Genomic DNA, 19,488 nt, shown 5'->3' with positions numbered 1-19,488 from the left:
GATCCACGATTCCTTAAGGAAATCAGCCCGTGCATCCCTGGCTGGCGAGTAAAACAAACAGCATCCATGTCCCGCTGGGCTCCGCCGCCCCCCGGCATCCCGGATTTAAGGAGTTCCGAGGAAGCCGCGCTCTCCAAAACCCCCCGAAGCTGCACGAAGGGGGAGGTTTAGGGCTTTATTTAGAGAATGAAATCCCTTACCAGCCGCATCGTGAAGTTCCACCCGCGGGGAAGGAAGGCAGGAATCCCACGGCCACACTCCCGGCTGCTCCCAGGCTGGGGCTGGAATAGCGGGAGGGAGGGAAAGCTGCGAACCTCGGAGTTGAGCTCGCTCTGGAGGCACCAGAAAAACCTCAAAGAGGGGGAAAAAAAATTAAAAAAAAAAAAAAAAAGAGAGAGAGAGAGCCAGAGCGGGAGCTCGCAGCCCACAGCCAGCGAGATGAGAAACTTCTGGCAACTCTCCAGCGCAGGGATGGATTCGCTGTCATTCCGAGCCGAGCAGCCGCGGGAATGAAGGGAAACTTGGATTTACAGGCGGCAAAGACGTGCAGCCCGTTTGGTCAGGAACAATGCTGGAGCCAAAATTAAATCGTGTGGTAGGTATGGACACACATAGACACACATATATTCTATTCATATATATTATATATATATATCCACATTTTATATATATATTTGCCAGCACAAACTTCAAATAGCTGATTCCATCAGCTTGATGTAAATTTGATTTATATATATAAATAATGTGTTTTTATTTATATATATAAATAACATATTTTTATTTATATATATATAAATAACATATTTTTATTTATATATATATAAATAACATATTTTTATTTATATATATATAAATAATATATTTTTATTTATATATATATAAGGAAGCCAAGGTGCCAGCACAAACTTCAAATAGCTCGTTCCATCAGCTCGCTGTAAATTGTATTAAACCCACACACAGACACACACACAGTGGCAACTCAAATTCCTATTCTGCCTCAAAGTGGCTTTCCGGGGTTTTATAACACTCTTTAGGCACATAAACAAATTTCTTTAGGGTTTTTTCTATTATTGCCAAGAAGCTGAAATGCGTTTTATGGAGATAATTCAGATGATTTCAGGCACGTGGTGAAAGTGTCAGTGAGCTGAGACTAAACTTGTCCAAATATTTATGCTTTTTCAGGCAATAAGGGGAAAATAAACAAGCCCAGAGTTAAGATAATAAACAAAAATATTAATAACTCCAAATTTTTCATAGGTCAAAGGACTCCCTATGGGTCACTAAGAAAGTGTCTAAATTTGAATTTCTAGAACATGCAAAAATTGGTGGCTTGAAATGCTGGGAGTGAAAATGCTTAATTTTGATGCTTCCCACTGAACCCCAGCACATCAGGGATGTGCAGTCTGCTGTGTTCAGAGGTTTTCCAGCCATGGATGCAAAGGGAATGTCAACTCAGGGAAAATTTGTAAATAAACACTTTCTTGGCAGGAAAAAGGAAGGGAAAAAAAAAAAAAAAGGCTCCCCACAGTGTGGGTTAAACTGTGTGACTGAGGGACTGAATTCAGCTGCTTTCATTCCCTGCCCTGATAACACACTCCTGGAAAATGGGGCTCCCAAGTTCAGGCAGTGCCTGGGTAAATGTAAATATAAATATAAATATAGCTCCTCCTAATTACAGCTCTGCAGACTGGGAGTGAGGATCCTGCAGGTTTGGGTGGGTTTTAATTTAGCCAACAAATGAGAGTGAGGAGTTGAGCAAAGCTGAATGACTGGAGGGATCCTTCCCTGTTTGTGAATAAACCAGCCCTGTGTGGGCAGGGAATCAAACTGGAACAAACAACCAGGAATTCATTAGTGACACAAAGCCCAGGGAGGGGGAAGAGCTCTGTGACACAAAGAGCAAAATATTTGGGGATGTTTAGGAGCAGAGAAATCCTCAATGGCAGCGATGCCATGGCCTTTGGATCCTCTCCAGAGCTCAGCTCCAAAGCTGAGGGACACCTTCCACTAGCCCAGGTGGCTCCAAGCCCCGTCCAACCTGGCCTTGGACACTCCCAGGGATCCAGGGGCAGCCACAGCTTCTCTGGGCAACCTGTGCCAGGGCCTCCCCACCCTCCCAGCCAGGAATTCCTTCCCAATATTTAATCTTTAAGGTTCTTTAAAGCCTAACCTTAGATCCCAGCCCAAGCCATCCTGCAATTCCAGAGAGTTTCACCATCTAACAACCCACTCACCAAAAATTAAGGAATTACATCAGGGCTATAAAAATGGATGAAATCTTTGATTCCATGGAAGAAGTGAAGCCTGAGAGAGCCGGGAAAGGTGGGATCATGTATCTTATGTCACCAGTTCCTGACTCCACAGGCTCCTCACCCTCCTGGGGCACAGAGAGTTTCTCAAGGACTCCATCCAGTACTCAGACAAGTTCCCTGTTGCTCCACTCATGCCTTTAGAACACCTATTTCTGTCCAATATTTTGGCAGCTGAAAAGGGAGATGCACTTTTTGATGGGGAAGATGCTGAAGCTGCTGGAGAGTGTTGGAGTTCCCGGCTCCGAGGGGCTGGGCAGAGGGAGGAGGGGTGGGAGCGAGCCAGGGGGGTGAGGATTGGCTAAATAAGGGATTTTCCTGAGCTGGAGTCTGTCTAAATCACAATTGCTCTGAAAAAAATACATAGCATGCTCAGTAGATAGTTATTTCTTTTAATCTATCTTCTGTCCCCCCGTGACTGAGAAGGGATCATCACCAGGATGTAACAAAGCTTCTGAGACATCACAAAACCATTAAGGTTGGAAAAAGAACAAAGCAAGTTTTGCTCAGAGGTTGGGTTTTTTCCCTGCTTTTCTTGGATCCTGCTGTGTCCATCCCTGCCCTCAGCCAAGTGTCCCAACAACCAGCACAGCCCTAATTCCAGCTCCAGCCCTTCATTTATCTTCACACCTGTTTCTCAGAGCTGAGGCAGAACTCAAACCACCTCAGCCTGAGGTGAAACGCTTTAAGGGCTCTGTTACACATCCCTTCCCTGCACTTGAGCTGGTTTTTTCCCCTTAGAGCATTGGATTTCTGCCTCTAGACCTTTCACAGAGTTCCCTTCCATTTATAACAGCAGATGATTGACTGAAAAACACTCTGTCCCTCCTTGAGCTGCTTTGCAGAGAGAAACAGGATTGAGAGAAATTTCTATAATACAGTAACAAATCAAAATGAGGCAATTCCACTCCTCCCATGGGGCCAACACCCAGTTTCAGGGCCAAAAAGTTATGGTGGGCTGGCATTCTGTGCTTGGAGGACCCACCATGGGGGAAACATCAAATCCCTGTGCCCAGGAAGGCTTGGGAATGTTGCACCCACACATCCCACACCTTCCTTAGCACCAGGGACAGCATGGAAGTGTCCAGGGCCAGCTTGGACAGGGATGGAGCAACCTGGGCTAGTGCCAGGTGTCCCTGCACAGGGCAGGGGGTGGCACTGGAGGAGCTTTGATCCCTTCCAACCCAAACCATTCCATGATTCCACGATTTCTGAACTCGGCCTTTGGTTCCCATTTTGGTTTCCAGACGTGGTTTTTATGCCAGCACTGAAGTTCTGTCCATAAAAAGCTGCGTTTCCAATCTGGAGAATATTGGGTAGAGACAAGTTTAATTTTTCCCTCGAATAAGAAGACCATTAGAAAGCTGCTCTTTGAGCCAAGTGCTTTAACAACACCCCAACTCTCCTTTCTGTCATTTGTTTATGGAAAAAAAAAGAGACGAAACAAGGTCTTTGGCATTGCTGCATCCCCCTGATCCCCCCATTGTAACCTCCCATGGGTTTTACACCCTCTGTTAGGAAGATTTGAGTTTAACCAGGTTTTGTTCACGATCCCTTTTTCACACACTAAAATAAAAACAATTTAGAAGAAGAAATAGCAAAGTAAACAGCAATTCTTGCACCATCTGCCTACCAGGGCTGAGCCATCTCGTGCAGGAATCCACGTGCAGGGAGGCAAAAGGACTTTCCTCTGGCTTTGCTTCTCATGGAAGTGGGGTTTTGCCCGGGTATCAGCCCCAAATTTTTTTAAGCAGCTGCTGATTCTTGTTGCTTCTTCCTCCAGACAAAGGGCCTGGACTGGGGGCATTGGGATCCTGGTCCTCCCTGTGCCCAGGATGAGCTCCTGTGATCCCAGGATCCACGTCCTCCTGGCACATCCCACAGGCTGCTGATCCCTCTGAGAGAGGGACCCCAAATCAGACTCTGCAGCAAAATACAATCACACAAGACCTGTGGTGGCCTCTGATACCAACCTGTCCTCAAAAACATCATGGGAGAGATGTGGCTTTTCCTCTGCAAGAAAGGGAGCCCTGGGTATCCTGGGATAATTAATGACTGACCAGAAATTCTCTGTAAGATAATAATGCCCCATTAGGAACAGATCCCATTTTTATTATCCAGTTTTTAGCAGAAATTAAAATTAAGTGCCACATAGTGGAATTCAAAGTCAGCTAACTATAGCTCAGGGAAGGAGGAGCTACTTGCTGTGGACAGATCAGCTCCATTTGATGCAGAAAGAACCATCTCCATCTGCATCCCTTCCCTCCATCCCTTCCAGGTGACTTTTGCCCACCCCAAGCCCCTCAGGTGCCAGGACAGTGATTGTCCTCCTCCCTACTTACACCAAACCAAGTTTTTAAAGAGTCTTTTTGAGTTCCTGATCAACTAAGAAATAAATATTCACTTTTTCCTGCAAACAAAGCCTGAGCACTGCTCTTTAACACCCGGGGTGAAAACGCTGGTTTTTTTTTTAAACACCCAGTTTGTTTAAAGGAAGAATAAACTGAATCACTGAGAAATCTGGATTTTTCCAAAGGCTGAACGTTGCTCACCACTGGAGTTGGGCATTGCAGAGGCTGCAGGTGATTGCAGGAGTTAAGTTGCCACATTAAAAGGAGAAAAATCCATCTCAAATAATATCTTTCTAAGCCTTTTCCAAGAAGAGTTTGCCAGGCACCACGAAACATTCCCCAGGAGGCTGCACAACTGCCTCCCACCATGTCCCGCTAAAGGTGTACATCTATCTGATCTCGGCCAGAAATCCTCATTTCTGAGCCCAAAGTAAAGCTGGAAAGTTCCACAGTTCTTGCCTCGGGCAGCACATCCCTCTGTTCATTCCCAAATCTGATGCCAAGAGGAGAAAACCACCCCTTGGTGCTTTTTCACAGTTCCAAACCCCAGTTCTCCGTGGAGCTCTTTGGTCTCCTGTGCTCCAGCCCCTCCTCCTCACCTCTCCAGGCAGGAAAACCCTCCCTGCCCATCCCAGGAGAGGTGGGTGCCCTTCCCTGGGCTCCCAAGAGCTCGTGACCAGCAGCACAACCACGGGTAGAGTTTGCTGGGTGGCCCTGGGAGAGCAGATGGAAAGGAAGCTGAGCTGGTTCCTGCTCGGAGCCTGGGAGAGCAGGAAGGATGCAAACAGCTCTGGCTGGGAAATCCAGGATCTGGGCAAGCTCCTTGGATCCAATCTGCTGCATTCCTACTTGAGTCCTTAAATAATGAGCACTCTCTGCCCAAGCAGCAGATTTGAAAGCAGCCAGTCAGCCAAAACCCAGGAGCTCCTGCATTCCCACCCCTCACCCCAAAACTGCCTGGGAACCCTCTTGTAAACAGCCCTAAAGCCAGGAATTAAATCAGGAATTAAATCAACAAAGCTAAAGGAATACTTTTTCTCACCCAGCTAATTAGTGGGACAAGATACACACAGTGTGGTCTGGGAGCTGCACTAAATACACATCCAGCCATACGTGTCTGTACATTGAATTTAAATAGGTTTAAAAACCATTTAAATGGTTTAACCAGCTCCTTCTGGAGGAGCAGTTCCCATCTGCTGAATATATAATAAAAGGAATAAAAAACAGCCATATTTTTGCTGCGTTTTCTGAGCTTTGGCCCTTGGTTGTCTGATCAGGGGTTGAGAAAGGTGGTCCAGCCAGACCAAGGGACAAGAGCTGGGCACATCTCCTGCCTCTTCTCCAGGGCACATCTGCAGTGGAGGCAACTCCTCCTGAGCCACAACCAGGGCACAATCTGCCTCCTGTCAAAGAAAAGGTATTTTAAGGTCTGTCCTTGGGTCAGACCTTAAGGTCTCCCATCAGAGGGATGTGTTTTGTGCACGTTGTGTCATCACATCCTCCCAAAATCGAGGTTCTGTCTTGAATTCTTTAAGGCTTTTGAGCAGCACTGGGCTAACAAGAGTCTTTTCCCTGTAATCTGATTTTGTGAGGCCTGAAAGGGTGGGTAAAACACCCCCACTGTGCACCGAGAGGGTTTTTGTACCCCAGAAACAGCAGATTCCTCATTGCTGGGGATCAGCTCCAGTTTGGGATTTGAAGCTCTACACTCCCGGAATGCCAATGGAAGGAAGAGCAAAGCTGGCTCCCTGTGCTCCCATCCCATCCCTGGGGAGCTAATTAGTGTGGAAACACTTGCTGGAAGTGCTCAGCCATCTCGGAGTGCTGGGCCTGGATGGGATTCCAACTCTTGGATCAAAAGCTCCGGGGCAGCTTTGACAGCCTTCCCCAAATTCCCAGGAACAGATTCCAAGATATTTAAGAATACAATCACTAAACTACCTCACTCAAATATTGGATTAAGCAGCCCCCCATGCTCAGTTCTGTTATCCAACGGAAAAGGAATCCGGGATGGGGCTGTGGGGTTATCAGTCTGTAGGAAATGTTAATTCCTCTCGATTTTAAGCCTGGAAAACAGTTTCCAAGCATCCAGGAAGATAGGAAAACATCGCTCCTGCTTTTAAAAAGGGAAGAATGGAAAACCCAGTGAGCCTCAACTGTGCACAGGTGGGATTTAGGTGGGATATTGGGAAGGAATTCTTGGCTGGGAGGGGCCCTGGCACAGGTTGCCCAGAGAAGCTGTGGCTGCCCCTGGATCCCTGGAAGTGTCCAAGGCCAGGTTGGAGCAACCTGGGACAGTGGAAGGCGTCCCTGCCCTGGGACGGGATGGGCTTTAAGGTCCTTCCAACCCAGACCATCCCATGATTCTATGATAAGATGGGGATATCAGCTCTAATTTTTCCAGGGAAGGTGGTACATCCAAACCCGCATTTCCTGGTAGGACACATCCTGCCCAGGCAGCAGAGCCCCATCCCAGCTCCCCCAGGACTCACCACTCACTTCCAGCCTCAGATTTTCCTTGTCTGGATGGAAATGAAGAACTCCCCTTTCATCTACGAGACAAAAACCTTTGTGCATTCGAATAAGATTTTATGTTCAATTATTATTTGATAATTTCAAATTATCAGATTATTTTAAAATAAAACCATTTCAGTAGTTCCAAATTATTAAATAATTTTAAAGCAAAACCATCCCCTATAGAAACACCTGGAAAATACTGGATTTAGACATGAAAGCACCTGGAGATGACTTTGGATTCTCCCACCCCCATCAGCACTTCAGGGCCTGTGAAATCCCCCCTTCAGTCCTACCTGCTAATTAGCAAAACCCAGTGTCCAAAAAAACCCCCATTTGAATGGCTTAAGGAGCAACTGGTTTTTCTCCAAAGAAAATAAATTCCCTGGAATTTGGTGTGTAAGAGCAGAGGGAAGTGGCTGCAGCCCCAGTTTGGGCTCAGCCTGATGGACGCGCAGGGAAAGATTTACAATGCAAAGCAAAGAAGGGCTGATTAAAGTGGGATCTGCAGCATTTTGGGGCCTTAATGAGCCGTTGGAGAAAATTAATTTCCATGTTTTAATATGTGCAGAGACCGGGAGGAAATGTGAGAATTTAATTAATCCGGGTGTAAAAAAAGTTATTGGCTATAATTGTAAGTAAATATTGCTTAATTATTCTTCTAATACCAGCAACTCATTTAGGACTCATTTCCCCCTGTTCCTGCTCCTGGTTCTCTCTGCTGAAGATTTATTGGCTCAACTGCAGCTTCCACTTTTTTTTTTTTTAAATAATGGTGTATTTTCTGTGTTTAAAACCAACACATTTGGGGCACAAACCCCCTTTCCTGTCATGGAGCTGTGGTACAAAGCCCAGCCTGGCTGAGAAAAGCAGCAGGAATAATGCAGATCCACATTAATTTCTCCCTCAAGTGGGTGCTGTCATTCCTACTCCTTTATTATTATCCATAATTAACTGCCCTGCCCAGACCTCTTGTATCTATTCTGCCCTTTCCGATTTTATTGGGAACTTTTCCCCTATTAAAAGCTTCTTTTTTCCACTCAGGAGTTTTCCCAGAGCACTGACCAACAGTCCTTCGAGTGAATTCTATATTTGAGATCCTCCTTTGTTTCCAATTTTTTTATTTTGAATGTTCTTGCACTGTGGAAGCTCTTGGAAAATAGGTTTGTCTTTCCAGGGAGAGCCCCTTGCTCCTTTAAAACTCAATCCTGAGTGACTCCCACAGAGCTTAAATCAAATCCAGACACTGCATCTGTCAGTCTGGAGTAGGAAGGAATGGGAAAATTCCCAAATACCCTCCTGCTTCCTCCTGACATGACTGCAGTGCTTTAAAATGCCCTTTTTCCAGCCCGTTCCTTCAGGAGCACTGGGATTACAGGAGCTCAGACTCCAAAGCCTTGCAAGGGAACATGAAGGATTACGTGTGGGGAAAGGTTTGTGGTTCATTAATAAAAGATTTGGGGGTTTGGCTGCTGTTGAGGGATGAAATCCTTGAATAATTGAGTGTATCCAGCCCTGGATAAATGTGGAGGGCAGGTTTGCCATTTCCCCTGGAGCTTCACCAAAACCAACTGCAGGCCAGCATTCTTCTGGAATCTTGAGCCAGAATTCCTCTGGAAAAATTAATCATCTTATTTATAAATTTAATCTTTCACCTGAAATAAAAATAGGAACAATTCTGTGTCCTGTGTCAGCCCCTTCCAGGGCTGAATCCAGGCAGAAAATGCTCCTCCAGGTGTTCAGGAGCTCCATTCCTGCTGCCTTGCAGTTTCTCATGGTCTTGTTCCAGTTAATTATGGGTTTTAATTAGTCATTAGTGGTGCCTGGGGAACGAGATAAATGGTCTCTTCTGATTTATAGAATTTCAAGGATTGCACCACCCTAAACAAAGGAAAACCCGGGATTAGCACTAATTGTGGCGGGAGCCGGGGGGGGCATCGAGGGAGCATCCCCCCAAAAAAACAGCCAGGAAAAGGAGCTGTGCTGCCAGCACAGCATTCCAGACATACAGGAAACTCCCAAAAATAAGGAGCAGGGCAGATTTCCCTGCATTCCTGGAGCACGTCCAAGCAGCAAAGCTGGGATGCAAACGGGACCTCGGGCGCCGCAGGAATCGGCGTCGGCTCCACGTCCGTGCCTTTCAGGGAGACTTTATGATCCAAGAATTATTTTAAATCAAACCACTCCACATAGAAACACCTGGAAAACACCGGGTTGGGATGACAAAGCACCTGGAGATGACTTTGGATGCTCCCATCTGCATCAGCAGGATCTCAAAGATCCCCGTGTCGGACCAAACAAATTGTCCCAGTGGCCATGTGGAATTAAACCATAAAGTGCCACCCAATTAAACCATAAAGTACCACCAAATTAAACCATAAAGTGCCACCAAAATCTATCCCAAAAATCCAAAGGGCGGGAAAGGGCAGCAAAGTCCCTTTTTGCTGCAGGATGTTCCTGTATTCCCTTTTTTTTAGGCATCAGCCCCTTCCAAACCTGATTTACCACGATGGCTGTGAGCGACACCAGCACTCGATGCTTAGGGTGGTTACACCAGAAACAAAACTGTTTGGAAGAGGAGAAATAAAATAAATCAAGGGGGTTTTGATGTCAAAAGCAAATTTTTTAGGGGGTATTATTTTTCCCTACCAGAAACTTGTCTCCTGCCCAGCCCCCATCAGTGCTATCCCCCATCACACCCATCTTTCCCTGTGTCCCTTCTCATGTGCAGCAGAAACAGCTTTTGGGGCAGGAAAAAAAAACCCTAAAAATGCAAATGTTCCAGAATAGAGTCTCGCCTTAAACAAGAACTTCCAGGTTTGCAAGATCTACAGCACAGATGTTGCAGTCCAGAGTAAGAAAATGACATTTAATTTACGTGAATTTAATTTTTTTCTTTACTAAATCCAACACAAGATACTTAAAATAGAAAATTTTAATAAATCTGCCACTCTGAGATTGCTTTTGCCTGAAAAAACTGATCATTTTTGCCTGAAATTTTTGGCAGAGAACCCCAAAAATCCCTGTGAGGAGGCAAAGCCCCTCTTGTCTCAGAGCAGCACAGCAATGACCCCACTATTTTCACTTCCCATATAAAAGGTGAGTCTCTCTGCAGGTTTTCCAGGAGTCAGAGGGAGGTGGAACAGGAGACAATCCCTCAACAATCCCAACATTTTCCCCAGCTAAAGCATCAACAGTGGGATTTCACAGGACTATGGAATAAGTGCCAACAGCAACTAAAAACAATTAAAACAATTTAAAACAATTTCACTTTTCAAAGTCCTGAAGAAAAACATCATCTTCTTTGTATGGAATTCGGTTGTTTGGGTTTTTTTTGAGATTTACTTGGCTGAAAGAAGCTTTTTCACAAAACCTCTCAGCTAAAGACACAAGCACTATATAAATATAAATAATCCCATTTTAAAAGCCTGTCTTTCAGCCCAAGGAAGCACCAGGACTCCTTGGAAATTCCCCGAGGTGAGACTGGGAATATAAAGCCTTGGCTGATATATAAGAGCTGTCTTGCACGTGGAGAGGAAAGAGCCATTTATGGAATTTTAACAGGCAGGAAGACTAACATGGCTATTAAAAGAAAAATGTGAACTCTGGGTCTCTCATCAGGGACTCGTTTAAATGCAATTTTTGCTAAATTAGCTGCACCGAGGAGCCAATGGAGGAAGGGGAATGGTAAACCCAGAGAAAATAGCACTTCTTTGGGAGCAATTCATATTAAAGGACTCCTGTGGGTAAGTCTTTAACAGGTAAACATTTTTTTTAATCCAATATATCCTAAATCAAGGCCAGAACTCAGCATTTCCCGCTGTTACCTGGCAAAGTGAGGTTGTATTGAACAATTCCAAAGGCATCATGTCCATCTAAGCCACGAGGGAAAGAGGTTGGGACCTGTTAGTCGGAGCTCAGACACATTTAAGACTTCAACAGAGATTTTAGAAGGCAAGAACACCTGGAAAATGGGATATAAGGCAACATGGATTTACCAAATGACTCTAAATTAGCACAGCACCTTCTTTTGATAAATTATTGCTTACCCAGAAGAAATGTCTGCCCTGATAAGGGCCAAGGGGGATGGAAAACTCTTTTTCTTAGTCCTTAAGAACTTGCCCCAATCCAGCTGTTTGTGGAGGGCAAACATGTGCTAAGAAATCACCAGCAGTGGGAATATCCCATTTCAAATGATGCCGTGGGAAGCTCTCCATGGAAAACAGGAAATCCCAGAGGAGGAGGAAGGAACTGTCACCCACAAGCCTCAGGGAAATGAAAGGGATCCTCCCCAGTGCCCTCCTGGATGGGATTTGTTTTAACTGGATCATGCTCCTTGGCATAGGATCCATAATTAACAGGGAGATGATGGAGGAACTTTTTGCAGGATGCAAGGGCAGGAGGGAAAATCAACAGAGCCAAAGGAGGAGGAGGAGGGGGGATCACGGTTTGGGTTGGAAGGGACCTTCAAAGTCACCCAGTTCCACCCCCTGCCTTGGGCAGGGACACTTTCCATAGACCAGGTTGCTCCAAGTCACATCCAAATTGTTCTTGGACACTCCCAGGGAGTGGGAAGCTCCCAGCCCATCACCCAGAGCAGGGAGCAGGAGGGGGCTGGCACATCCCCCCTGTGCCAGCAGGACATCAGGGCTGGGCACGTGCCAGGCACCACCTAAAATCCAGAATACCATGAATTCCCAAACATAACTCATCTGGAGATCCATTACTCCCAGGCAAGGCTTCTCCCAGTGGCCCCCAGGCTTGGCAGCTCCAGGGGGGCACCCACAACACCCAAACACCACCCAAAACCCCATTGACAACCACAGTCCAACAGGGGCCTTCCCAAAAACTCTGGGCTGAAGGTTTGGCTTCATTTCCAGCCTGCAGACACCTCCATGACCTTGGACACCCTGGTGAAGAGGGACACCAAGAGGGGAAGCCCATGGAAGGACACAGGACATCCCCATCTGCTGGAGCACAGAAAGCCCCAACCCCAAATCCACCCCGGTCTCAGGAGGTTTTTCTGGGTAAGGCCACACATATTCGAGCCCTTCCACGTGTTTCCTGAATTAGGGCTCTGAAAACAAGCTTTCAAATGTCCTGATTGTTGGGCATTTCAATTATATTTATAATAGATTGGATTTCACTCTTAAGAGAACATTTCCCCTCATCACTTTCTGAAATTTAGAGATGGCAACACTTGGAGACAAAAGGGTTTGCTCAAAGCACTGGACAGTTACTAATGATAATCACATAGAATTAAATTTGCAACATAATTAGCCAGTGACAGGTCAATAAAATCCCCAGATGGCTTCTTAATTGAGTTTTCAAAGAAATTTGGTAATTATAGGAACCACCCTCAGATCTCCTCAACTTCTCAATGCAGTTGCATAATACCAGGTTATGCAAGAAAGACACTAATGAGTTTTAGCAACCTGGACAAAGCCTTTTGCATCCACTTCTGTCTGTCACTCCATCCCCCTGCCCCTGCAAGGAGCTCTCCCGTTATCCAAGGCTAAAATCCATACTTTAATCCATGTAGATCAGCCTGGATTAACAGCAGAGGCTGCTTTCATATCACACCCTTGAGTTCTTCCCAGGGCAAATCTGTTACTACAACTTCTGTGATGGATTAAAAAAAATAATCATCATTTCAGCTGGGTGAAAACTGGGTGGTTTGAGTTGAATACAATACAAACCCATAAAATCACAGCACCTCTCCAGAGGGGTTCAACCTTTCAGCCATGAATGTCTCTTGGAATTGCCCTTCCAAGCCAAGTCTCTTGTCCCAGGGCTGCAGCTCCAGGTGGGACAGGAATGTTCCTGACCCCACCTGAATGTGTCACACCAGCAACAATTCCACTAACACAGAGCAAAGCCAGACATGAGCAATTCACTGCACCTTGTTTTAAGGGACAGTGGATGAGGAAACCCTGAATTTATTATTTTTCATGTAAATTAAATGTCACCCAGGGAAAACCTGCGGTTTCTGCTCTAATTCAGAAAAATACTGATAAGCCACTTTTTGAGCTGCAGTAACATCTTTTCTAATTCAAGTCTTGCTCAGTGTTCAACAACATGTAATAATCTCCCATTAGGACATTCCCCCTGAGGCTCTTTTGATTTCTTGAACTAAACTCAGCTCCCAAGCTGGAACCTGCTGCTCAGCACCTCCCACCTGCACAGCAGTGGGCTCTCAAAGAAATATCTCATCTAAATCAACCCTTTTTTAGTTTAAAACCACTCCTCCTTGGCCTGGCCCAGCAGGCTCTGCTAAAAAATCTGTCCCCACCTCTAAATGAAGCTGGAGGAGCCACAGGAATAAACATAGGAATTAATGCATACCCACAAATTAATGTGAGCTCAAATGCAGGCTCTCTAATTGTTCTCCCTGTCCAACAGGGTGAAGGGTCTGGAGGAGAAGCCAAGTGAGGAGAATCCTGGAGAAGACTCAGGGGAGACTCCTCAGGGTCTGCAGTTCCTCAGAGGGGCAGCCCCACTCTCTGCTCTGTGCGACCCAAGGGAATGGCTGGAGCTGTGTCAGGGGAGGGTCAGGTTGGATTTTAGGGAAAGGTTCTTCCCCCAGAGGCTGGTTGGCACTGCCCAGGCTCCCCAGGGCAGTGGGCACAGCCCCAAGGCTGCCAGAGCTCCAGGAGGGTTTGGACAGTGCTCTCAGGGACAGGGTGGGGTTGTTGGGGTGTCCTGGGTAAGACCAGGGACTGATGGTCCTTGGGGGTCCCTTCCAACTCAGCATATTCTCAGTAGCAGCTGGAATAAAACATCCCCCTAAAGCCCAATTAAAGCCACAGCCCCTCATGTTTGGTCTAAAATGCTGATTTTGGACTTCACAGCCTCCCCAGGAATGAACTCCTGAGCACACAGGGAGCTCCAGGGCTGCCCAGCTTGGCCCCCTGGCCTGGCAGGGACCTGCTCCCAGCTCTGCTCCTCAGCATCTCCTCCAACATCCACCCCCCAGCACTTAAAGCCCTGTTTAAAATTACCCACTGGCATATTATCCACTATATTCCTGACTTTCTACCAGCTCCAATACTTACAGTGAAGAACCTGCCTTTTCTCTGCACAACTCTCTTTACAGAGTCCTGGATTACTTTTTATTATTATTATTATTTTCATTCTGAGCCTGCTTTATCATCTCCCCACCAGACTGGCCTGCTGTGCCCATGTTGTTGAGCAATCCCTCACCAAGTTAGAGATGAAATCATCCATTGGAAGGATTTGGATGAGAGCCACAGACAACGGGACAAAGTCTCTCCAAAGTCAAGCACAGCAAACCAGCCTTGGCAGGGATTAATCGCTCTCAAAATTCATAGACAACAGAGTGAAGATGATACATCAAATCAGAGATTGACAGAATTGAAAAGGAAGGCCATATTTAAAAATAGGCACTTCGTTCTCTGCAAAGAGAGAGTTGGGGATGGGGTTGAATTAAAATGTCTGTGGATGGTTCTGAACAGAAACCACCTTGGAGGAGAACGTGCAGAATAAATGTTAAATAACCAGTTAATTCATGTATCAAAGGAAACTGTGAGAGCTCCTTTATTACCTTGATATCTTAACTCATTAAGGAACCCACCTCTCCCTCGGTGCTGCATTTATTGGGGCTGACATTCCATCAATGCCAAGGTGAACTGAGATCTCACTCCTGCAAATCCCCACAGCTCTCATTAGTTGATGATAAGGGTTCCTACGCAAACCTACAAGTGTCTGGAAGGAATAAGATCCCTGATGAACTGTGGCTCATCAAATTATTTGAACAATAAATCTCTGCCTGCCTGGTGACAGTTTGACTGTTGTATTGAAACAGGGCTTTATAAGAAAATGCAAAAGCCCTGTAATGACAGCAAGTGTCACTGACAGACTGAGGGACAACAGAATTTGGTTCAATTCACATCATTTGTAAGCCACTGGGGAAGATCAAAAAGCAGTTTATGTTCATCCTGCTCCTTCCTGTCACATCATTTATTAACTTTTCCCTGGGAACAGAGAGGACCTGCTCCTCATTCCTGATTCTGTTCCCAGCCCCACTTCCCATTTCCCAGCACTTGATCTGCTTCCCAGCCACGGAGGTGCCAGGAAGGAAAGGAAAAACATGCAAATGGGCTCCTGCTGCCAGCCCAGGATGCCGGAACTGCAGATGCCACTCGGGGCTCCCAGGCCAGCTGGATTCAAACAGCACTGAAACATTGGGAAGGAAACCCGTTTCAATCCCCAAAAAGTGAAATCAGTGCCCTGTTAAAGACAGATGTGCATGGAAATTCTTTTTTCATCAATTTTAAATGCTTGCAATGCAGCCACAACCAGCAGTGCAGACAAGCAGCACTTCAGTGAGATCAGCAAAATAAGGATGAAAATAAGCCCCCAAAGCCAAGCTGTGATCTCAAATACCACCAGCATTCCCAGTCTCCTGATCTGCCTCTGTCTCCTGAATAGATGTGCATAAATTCTATCCCAGGGAAATAAAAAGCTGCATATTCCTTCAGTTTTCCCCTCCAGGAGGAGTCCTGCACATCCCTCAGCACCTCCCAGCCAGCTCCAAGTACAACATGAGGGTCTAAAAGCACTTGGGAAAAAAGGCTGTGGGAAAAGAATGGGACAGAGCAAAGGAGGGAACAGAGTCTCTGTCAGGAGGTTGTTTAGGAAACCTCATTCGGAGCTGGGAGGTGACAACAGAAGGTTGGGTGTTCCAGTGCCATGGAACCACGGAATGGTTTGGGTTGGAAGGACCTTAAAGACCATCCCATGTCCTGCCCAGACACCTTCCACCATCCCAGGTTGCTCCAAGCCCCATCCAACCGGGCCTTGGACACTTCCAGGGATCCAGGGGCAGCCACATGTGTCCTTCCCACACAATATTTTGGATCAGGTCTGAGTCCCACTGGTCATTAGGAAAATCCCTGAATCTTCCTGCCTGTCACACACTCAACTCTTGGGGGTTTTATATTTGGAGTCACAACTAACACAAAACCATCTCTTTGGAAGCTTCTGAATGAAAATCCATTTTGCATACAAGAGGGTCCATGAGGAATTTTGCCCAAGTGAAAAAGAAAGATTGATTCTCTCTAGAGTTCTAAGAAATGCTGAAGTCACTGGGAAAGAACAGAAACCAAACACTCTGAGAGCACCTGAATTTCCACAAACAGCCTGGATGTTTTCTGACACCTCTCCTTGTGTTAAGCAGGATTCATCCTCAAGTTATTCACTGATTTTAAGTACCTTTAGCATCATTAAAATCAACAGGATCAAAGTCCTCACTCACCACAAGTGACTCCAGCCTCTGAATCAGCATATTCTGCTCTCCTGGGGCAGTTTCATCTCCCTGAGAGGTTTTATTCCATTTATGCCTCTTCCTGAACTTTCTCTCCCTCATGTTTGTTTTTTTTAAATTGTTTTTCAACCTTCAAAACTACCCAATTCTACAATTTTTGTCCATTATTTACAGAGCATAAATAATAATCCAGTAGTTTACATGTATTTTGTATGGTTTTCCAGAAGCTGATGCACCATGAACTGTGGCTTCCTCCTCAGCCAGTGTGTCCCACACCAAATCCTCACTGGAGAGATGATGAGCTACCTTTCCATGGGAAAAAGAGTAGAAGGTCCTGGGACCACCCAAATGTCTAAATTACTTCTTTCATCTACAAAACAGAATTTTTGTCCCTTATTAATGATTTTTCATGAAGTCTCTTCCTAATTTCTCCCACTGGTTTAAGTCAAGTTTAAGTTAAGTTCTTTTGATCTTCCTCCTCAATCATAGTGAGCAATTACCCCTCCAGTGGCCTCCTCAGCCACATAATCATTCTTATCTGCCTTTTGTCCCCAGATCTGATCCTTCTGGCTTTTTTGGAAGCTCACTATTCCCACAGTGCTGCAGCATTTCCCAGGAATGCAGCAGCAATGTGTCACACCAAGGGCTGCACAGACATTCCCCTTCCAGCTCATTTACCCTTCAGTTCATTCCAGGGATGAGGTGCCCTTATCTCCACGTGCATTTCTCACCTCTCAGGGGTCTGGAAGGCTCTGCCATCAAAACTGGGTTTGCTCTGATGTCTGGATTTATAATTCCCCCTCCCAGCTGAAGCACATCCAGTCTCTCCTCCCACAGTGATTAACTCTGGGGCAGAGCCCTCACCCAACAGAGCTGAGCCATTTAACTGCCAAATCCCACCTGGAAAAACCACCCCTTCCCTTCCCTCATAGCAGCTGACAAGGTGAGGATGAAGGAATCTAAAAAACGTGCATTTTTAATGCACCTCAAAGCTTTGGGAGCCCTCAGGAGCCTCAAAAGGAAACTTAGTCCTTACCAGGGAAGGGAAAATGCAGAGGGGGGGTTTGCACTGGGACAGAGCTCCTGAAACTGGTTCCAAAATACACACACAGCTCTTCACTAGAGCATCATTTCAACCTCCAGCCTGTGGGACATTGTCCAGCCTGGACAATCACAGGACAAACAGGACCTTGGTAACACATCTGCAAAAAAACCCACATTACAACAGCTGTTTAATGGCAGCAACTCCTATATTTAAATAGAACCCAGAGTTGCCTCCACTCTTTTAAAGCAAAGAGCATGTTCTGCCTGTGGTGACAAATAAAACCTCTTGGGAAGCATTAAAGCCATGGTGGAAATTAAAAACATTATTTCCAAGCTTCTACATTTCCACAAGTTTCTTGTTTAAAGGCACAACGTGTAAAGGGAGTTTTTTAAAAATATAATTGATAACTCAATGTTCGTAACAAGGAATTTTGTGGGAGGTCAAGAGTGCGTGAGGGAAATGGGATATTTATTCCAAAACAGAACTGTTCATCCATCAGACCTTGTTTTCCACTGCTTAGTAAGTACTAAAAAAAATTACCATTCTGCCTCATTGCTCACATCAAGTCCATAACTTTCAGCATCTACAAAATTCAGGTTTAATTCTGCTGGAAAAAAACAGTTGCAAGCACATCAGCTCCTTCAGAGTGTTGTTGTGCAGAGGAACAGCAGCTCCTTGGTCTGTATTTAACACACTTGAATTGAGATGCCTGAAAAAAAAAAAAAGTAATTACAGGAAAAAAGCTGCAGTCTCTAAACCCAGGGGGTTTTCATTCAATATTTAGGGAACGTTTTTACAGAAAAATTGTGTTTCACTGTTTTCTGTTCAACCATTTAGTGCTTTCTCTTCTTTTTCCCCCCTATTTTATCACTGAACACGAAGGACAGGAGGAAAGCAATGACACAGGAGACCCCCAGGAGAGCTCACTGCCAGGATTATAATGGACACCTCTCTGCCTGCAGCCAGTTTTCCATTTCCACTGGCCAATTTTAGCTCCAAACATACAGAAGAACCCCAAGAAGTGATTTGGGTGTGTAACCCTACGAGGCACAACCACCCCAAGCATCACCCGGGGACACCTTTCCCACCCAGGACATTCCCATTCCTGTAGGTACAGAAGCTCTGACATTTCAAAAGCAAACACTGATCCCAAATACACAAATTCTGGGATTATGATCAGTAAAAAACCATCCCTTCTGTTCTTCACCATCCAATAATTCTTCATTTGAAATAATAATTCCATGAATTGTTTTAAGTACAGTGTTGGATCCAGGAAGAGTTTGGAGTCGCAGCCAATCCATCAGGTAACTTCCTAATTGTTAGAAGGATTTCTGCCAAATAAAAGGTGTTCTTTCCACTGGTTAATAATGTTTCTCTGCCCTATATCTCATTAAAAGCATCCTGTTTGCTGTATTCCTTTGTTAATTGTGGGGTTGCTCGTCCTGCTCCACCCTGAGCCCGCTCCTGTGTCCATGGACATCCAGCCCTGGGAAGAGGCACAGCCTGGGAAGGCCTTTCCAGGGCAGGGCTGCATTTCTACAACCACCAGCAGTGGGAAAAAAACCCCCAGACCACACCAATTCTGCAATTCCCGAGCTGTTCCCAGGGATGTGAGAGCAAACAGGAGCTGCTGCTCCCTCCCCAAAGGAGGAATTGCTGCAGTGACCTCTATCCTTCAGCTCTGCACGGAAATTGGGATCATCCAATGTTGTTTCTATAGATTTTCTTTTCCCTTTTTTTTTTTTTAAACCCACAAACCCAGCAATCAACTGATCCAAGAGCTCCACACAGAGAGAGGTTTGATTTCCCATCACACAGAGGCACTGCCAGGTTTTAAGGATAATTTCTCTGAAGAGCTGTTTGTTAGGCAGAGGTGAAGTGCTGCAGCAGGAAGCAAATCGGACACTCTGCTCACCTGATTTTCCAATTACACCTTCCAGCCTTCCCCCTCTTCCTTGATGTCACCCAACCACAACTGGCTGC

The sequence above is a fragment of the Chiroxiphia lanceolata genome, chromosome 10 (assembly GCF_009829145.1).
Source record: "Chiroxiphia lanceolata isolate bChiLan1 chromosome 10, bChiLan1.pri, whole genome shotgun sequence".
Classification (NCBI taxonomy): domain Eukaryota; kingdom Metazoa; phylum Chordata; class Aves; order Passeriformes; family Pipridae; genus Chiroxiphia; species Chiroxiphia lanceolata.
The sequence above is the reverse complement of the archived record's forward strand: the minus strand, read 5'-3'. Positions refer to the sequence as shown.